Genomic DNA, 7,059 nt, shown 5'->3' on the forward strand with positions numbered 1-7,059 from the left:
TGCTCCCCTCATTTCTCAAGTGAGGGAACCAGGCCTTCCTAATTCACTTTAGGTGCCTGGGATAACAAAGTATTTCACCGGAAGGGGTGTAAGCAATGCTATCTGATAAGAATATAAAGAAGGAAAAATCAGATATCTTAAAGAAAACGTGTGCTCTACTCTCACTAAAATATCAGACCAATGCACAATATACTGCAAAACTGTAACACAATACAGTCAAACACAATGTTCAAATATTAAACTGTTCAAGCATGTGAAGATCATCTTCTGAAAGACAAACTGGGTTCTTATTTTGTACCTACGTTCGTGTAACTTAAAAAAAACTGCTGTCCTTCAACAAGGTCTGACACTGGTCTTGATACTTGTTAGGAAGTTTGATGAGACAATGTAAGCTCAACAGTCACCTCCCGGGATCTTCAGCATTCGTCCGAGGACTGGGCATCATCTTCATCCCTCACTTCTTGGTATCTCCCTGAAGACTCCCCTTCTGGATTGTAGCTCTGCATTGTAATATTCAGTCTCTCGGCTAGTTTCTGTGCTGTGAGCTTTGCCTGGATCTCCTCATAATTCTGCTTCTGCTCCTTCTGCAGAGCCAGCGACTCTTCTCTGGAGAGCAGCTGTGCAGGATTCTATGTGTGGTGGAGCAGAAGGTGTGCTGCTGTGACATCATCACGATGCTGCCTAGCCCTGCGTTGTTGCTCTTCTGAGGAAGCAGGAGACTGACCCCTCTGACAATGACTTGGTGAGTCACTCTGTTGTGTGGGTAACACATTGGTCTTAAACTTATGAGGAGGGGGCACTGAGTTTCTAGCTCACATTTCTAGCACTTTCATGTAATGAGGCTTCTTAGGAGTCTCGCTCTGCAGTCCTAGAAAGTTCTCAGTGCTGGTGTTTTCTTCTGAGGGTTCAGTCTGGTCTGCAATTGTGATCTTTTGCAATTTAGTGATAAACAGACTGTCAACGCTGCTGGAAATCTCTTCCACCTGACTTGAAACAGGGTGCTGGGGGAGATATTCATTAACTTCATATGAGTGAGCCTGGGTTGTGATGTGGGCAGCCGGACTGGTATTCACTGTGCAGCCAGTCTCCAAAGTCTCTTCATTGCCTTTGTGAGTGAGATGTGTAGGTCTCTGTATTTCTGAGGTTGTTTTAGATGATTCAATGTCTACTGAGGAACATTCAGGAACTAATGATGAAGTATCAAGCATCAGGTCAGAATTCTGGGCCTTGTCTATGTTGGTATCAACTCTTGTGGTTGCTTTTTGCCTTAACTTACAGTCTACACTAGCAAGATGCAATAGTTCACTTCTCCCTCTAACCTCTTCACGTTCTGAAATGGCAGCTTTCAGTTTGGCAATGGCATCTGAGATCTTTTTATCTTTGTCGGGCAATTTGCAAATGAATTTTTCATTGTGCTAGTCTCTCCTGGCGCCTCAACCTCTCCCGCAGCTCAGCCGAACTCTGCCTCCCCAAGTCCTCGGGAGCTGGGGGCTCGAAGCCACGGGGCAGCGAGCACATTGCGCACAGGCTGCGGCTGGCGCAGCGGGCAGGGTTGCCCAGCAGGGCCCACTGCGGGCGCAGGCTCTGCGCCTGCGGCTACTCTGGAGTGCGAGCGGGAGTCGCCATTTTCCCAGAAGAGCATGACTTCTCCCTACATCGTATCTTTTGCCCCTGAGATTCTCTCCTATCTCTTCTATTCTGTTGGTAATGCTTGTGTCTATGATTCCTGATCTCTTTCCTAGGTTTTCTATGTTTCTTTTTGTGATTTCGTTATTTTTCTATTTCCATTTTTAGATCCTGGATGGTTTTGTTCAATTCCTTCTCCTGTTTTGTTGTGTTTTCCTGTAACTCTTTAGAAGCTTTTTTTTTTTTTGTTTCCCCTTTAAGGGCTTCTACCTTTTTACCTGTGTTGTCCAATTTCTTTTAAGAAGTTATTTATGGGGGTTGGGGATTTAGCTCAGCGGTAGAGTGCTTGCCTAGCAAGCGCAAGGCCCTGGGTTCAGCCCCCAGCTCCAAAAAAAAAAAAAAAAAAAAAAAAAAAAAGAAGTTATTTATGTCTTTTATAAAGGCCTTTAACATCCTCATGAGATGTGATTTTAAATCAAAATCTTGCTTTTTCAGTGTGTTGGGGGTATACAGGCTTGCTATGATGGGGAAACTGGGTTCAGATTGTGCTGGTTTCTGTTGCTTTGGTTCTTGCCCTTGCCTCTCACCATCGGTTCATGTCTGTTGTTAGTTGGTCTTGCTGTCTCTGATAGTGGCTTAATCCTCCTGTAAGTCTGTGTGTCTGCTCTCATGTAGACAGGCTTTTCCCCAGAAGGATCTGGGTATAGAGAGCTGAGGCATAGGGTCAACTCTGGGAAACCAGAAACAGAAGCCAGAAGGATTGTGTCTTAGACTGCTCCTAGGTTCCTGTGTTCAGAATGCTCCAGGAGGGATCCCCTTAGGCAGGAATATGAGCAGAAGTGGTGGTCTTTCCTCTTCTCTCAGGATTATCTGCACTTCTGAGAATCCAGCTCTCTTCCCCCAGGATCTCAGTACAGAGAGCTATGCCACAGAGTCAGCTCAGAGTCGAGTGTTTTACTTATACCAATATCTTATACTAAGGACTGGCTGCTCTTACAGATATCTCAAACATTGGAGCTTATTGAAATGGAAGCACAATGTGATGATCTAATATGGAATATATTCATGCTGTCCTGTTTTTTGCAAAAAGTGTGTGTATGTGTGTGTGTGTGTGTGTGTGTGTGTGTGTGTTACATTAACTGAAACAATCCAGAGATACACTAAAAGAATCCCATGATCTTGCTCGTCAGTGGAATCTAACAGATGACTGCAGGAAAAATGAGAATAGAGGGGACTTTCCAGAAGTTAGGGAGTGTAGATAGCAGGAGGGATAGGGGGAAAGTTGACAAATATATGTCTAACTGTACTTAGATAGATGCATAATAAGGTGGTTTTAGATAGCCACAATGCTCATTTCAAACTTGCCAGAAAAATAGATCTGGAAAAGAGTTCAGTGTTTGCAGAGTGGAGATGAATTATTTTGACTTGAATATTTGCCAACATACACATGTATCAAAACATCAGATGATGTCCCAAATGCATATAAGTTTTATATATAAATTAGAAAAAACTTAAACATCATGCAAAAAAAGCCTATATGTTTTAAATAGCAACTTGGATTCTCTGCCATTTACACAAATAAACTGTCATACTGCTCAAAAAAAATCAATGGACATTTTTATTTACTTATTTCTATTTATTTATATGGCTTGATTTTGCTTTGTAATTTTGTTTTATAAATGTAGCTTTGTAAATGTTCCTGACATAGAGTGATTAGTAAATAGAATATCAAGAAGAGTTAAAAAGCAGGGGCTAGAGAAAGATGACTCAGCAGTTAAAAGTGGTGGCTGCTCTTCCAGAGGGCCCAGCTTTGTTTTTTAGCATCCACATATTGGCTCACAACCTCTGTAACTTCAGTTCTAAAAAAATACAATACCCTTTCTTGGTTTCTGTGCGAACCAGGCATATACATGGTGCATAGACATATATACAGCCAAAGCACTCACACACATAAAATATTTTTTAAAAGAAAAATAACCCTTTACTACCCTCCCATTCTTCATAATTCTAATCTTGTCCTCTTCATAGAAGTACATTAAAAATGGTTTGCTTGTGAGTACTGATAGAGATGTATAGGATGAAAATGTGCATGTTACCATGCCATACATCTTGTTTTGTAAAGTAGCTTTTATGCCTTACATCTTAAGATCTTTCTAAGTTTGTTTAGTAGCTATGTTATACTGTAGTTCATTCAGCTATTTCATCTACTATTGTATATGTGTTTTGATTTTCTACAACACAAATATCACAGCCATGAATAGCCTTAAACTTATTCTTTTGTGTGCCACATTTGAGTGATTTTCTATCATAGATAGATGAATGTGAAATTATGAGAACTTGCCTTTTCCTCAGAATCCGAGATTTCTAGAAATTTTTCTATACCAGAGTAACTATGTATGGCCTGTTTGCTGTGTACTTGGTGGGCTATGGGCCCAGTAAAGATGAGGGCATCCAGCAGCAAACCACTGAACTGAGAACGGGACCCCCATTGAAGGAATCAGAGAAAGGACTGGAAAAGCTTGAAGGGGCTCGAGACCCCATATGTACAACAATGCCAAGCAACCAGAGCTTCCAGGGACTAAGCCACTACCCAAAGACTATACATGGACTGACCCTGGACTCTGACCTCATAGGTAGCAATGAATATCCTAGTAAGAGCACCAGTGGAAGGGGAAGCCCTTGGTCCTGCCAAAACTGAACCCCCAGTGAACATGATTGTGGGGGGGTGGTATGGGGGGAAGATGGGGAGGGGAAGCCAATAGAAGGGGAGGGGAGGGGTTAGGGGAATGTTGGCCCAGAAACTGGGAAGGGGAATAACAATCGAAATGTAAATAAGAAATACTCAAGTTAATAAAGATTGGAAAAAAAAAAGATGAGGGCATCATCAGGTCTTTGCCTTGTGCTCAGTCAATGGGAGTTGACTCTCAGCATGGTCCATGGTGAGAGGGGTTCTGCATTTTAACCTGAAAAACTCTGACAGCTAAAAGGCATGCTTGCCTCTGAACTGTTATTGCTGCTTGGTCTCTGGATGTGGGTTTCAGATGGATGAAATGAAGGGACCTTTAACACTGAGGGAGAGGCAATGCCAAACATAGAGTTTAAACATTCTTTCAATATTGCCATGAGCCAGGGCCTTTTTTTCTGGAATGAAGAAGGTAAAATTATACTGAAACCAGAGGTCTGAATTGGATTAGAGTGTGCATTATGTGGACTTTGTTGAGGACTCTGGCTTTATGATAGTCTGAGGCTGTCTGAACCCTTGAGAATGTTTTCTCTGAATTCAGCAAGCATCATGCTGCTAACAAATCTTAGAACTCTGTGAAAATGTAGGTGGGCAGGTAGGTATTTTAATTGTGTACTTTTACCTCATCCTACAGTCCTGGGTCTCTCCTTCATTTGTGTCAGAAGTGAGCTCTAATCCTTATTCTCCTGATTCACTGTCATGGGCAGCCAGAATTCCTCATCTGAGAAAAGAGCAGTATTAGAAATTGCTAAGGGTTTACTCTGTCAAGTAACTTGATTTTCAAAAGCGTTGCTGGTTCTGCCCAAGAAGCCATTCACTTTCTTATTAGGAAAACCTGAGTGTTTAGTTTTTACTGCAGAGCATTTGTGCTGACAGTATCTACTGGCCTCCGTGTGGCTTGTATGTATTTGATTTTACAGAACAATTATCTTGGAGTCACTATCTGTGGTATATTCATATACCTCCAAATGTATACGAACTGATCAGTATTTGTAGGGCTGTGGAGAAGCAGCATGATGTGGGAGGCACTCAGAGAGCTGTGCGAGCCAAGTTTTCTTGTTCCTTTAGTGAAATAAGAGCTTCGAAGTAATTTTCTGAGTTCATTTTGAGCCACAAATCTCTGAATTTGATTAAGGGTCCATTTCAGGAAGCATTTTGCCCAGTTTGAACAGCGCAAGAGAAATAATTCACACATTGACTTAAAAACGTTTTTCATTCAATATACTTTCGTCATATTTTCCCCTCCCCCAAATTTCCCCCACATACCCCTGCCATCTATCTTTATTTTAGTTTTCAGCAAAACAAAGCAAAACAAAACCAAGCAAACAAACAAACAAAAAAGCAGACCCAAAAACAAAACAAAGGAAATAAAACCTTGTAGTCTACTTTGTGTTAACCAATTATTCTTTACTTTACTGCCTTTCCTAGAATATGCTTGATATACCCAGTGTCATTCCATTGAAGAAAACTGATTTCCCTTTGCCTGCAGGTATCAATTAAAAACAGCTCCTTAGTTATGAGTGAGAATTTGTGTGCATTTCCCCTTCTCCATGCTGGGGTTTTATCTGCCTGGAACCTGAACAGGTTTTATGTATGACTTCACATTCTCTGTGAATTCATATGTATCAGTCTTGTAGTTTCTGGAAAACACTGTTTCCTTGGAGTCATCTGAGGTACTGTGTTCTGCCTCTCTCCCTTAGTCTCTCCCTCCCTCTGTACCCCTTTCTCTATGTATGGGAGGGGAGGGGTGGGTAAGTTCGTGATACCTGGGGAATGCAGGGCAAATTCTGGAATGGAGAGTTCATAGCCCATGTTTCCCTTCAGGGTGTCAGATGCCACTACAAACCTGACTGAAAAGGAAAGCAGAGTCTGGGATAAATGCTGAAGTTCATGCTGTACTTTCTGAGTACCCAGGTGCTGTCAGTGTACTGCCTGAAGAGGGAGCCAGGAATGGGGTTCCGAGGTCCTTGTTTCTCCTCAGGACATATGCACATCCCTCAGGAAGGGGAAAGTGGAACCTGAGGAGCAAGGTCCGGGTCCTTTGGAAACAAGTGCTAAGTACCAGAGGGGCAAGAGAAAAGAAATGCCTCCTTGCAGAGTCTCCCTGTGACTCTTTTAGTCAAAGCCTTTTAGTCAAGCCCTTTCTCTTGGTCATCTTTAATAAGTGACTCTGAGACAAATCCTTGCTTGTTCATATTGCTTTAGAGGGGATGGATGTAAATGCTTACACGTTATTCGGGGTAAATAAGAGATTACATACTATTTGAGTGGGGGCATAAGACTATCCAGGAAGGGAAGGTCATTGATTGGTTGAAGGCTAAGGATATCTAGACAACTCATTAGCATGGAGGAGAACTTCAGGTCTTATGTTGGGTGACTGAGTTCCCATAGTACTCTCGGTTGGGTGTCATGGTTCCGTGTTCCAGGGCAGGTACAGAGAGTGGTAGGGAGCAGCTCTACCCTTGGCCATTCTCAGGTCTCTGAGATTTCAGGGGTTTGAGTGCACTTAATCTCTCCAGTTTTTATGCCCATCTGGTGGCATAGCCCACTTGCCCTAGAGTCATCTATGACCTCTAGTTCTTATAATCTTTCTCTTCCTCTTTCTGCATAGATCCCTGAGTCTTGAGGGAGGTGATGTGATTCAGACATTTTATTTAGGGCTGAGTGCTCCAAAGACTTTTACTCTGTGA

At 42.3% G+C, this 7,059-nt stretch overlaps 1 pseudogene; it reads right to left on the reverse strand.

Annotated features, from left to right (window-relative positions):
* Window positions 1-416: 416 nt before the first annotated feature.
* Polr2m-ps4 (RNA polymerase II subunit M, pseudogene 4) lies at window positions 417-1,544 on the reverse strand (annotated as a pseudogene).
* Window positions 1,545-7,059: the final 5,515 nt, after the last annotated feature.

This window comes from Rattus norvegicus, chromosome 11 (assembly GCF_036323735.1).
Source record: "Rattus norvegicus strain BN/NHsdMcwi chromosome 11, GRCr8, whole genome shotgun sequence".
Taxonomy (NCBI): domain Eukaryota; kingdom Metazoa; phylum Chordata; class Mammalia; order Rodentia; family Muridae; genus Rattus; species Rattus norvegicus.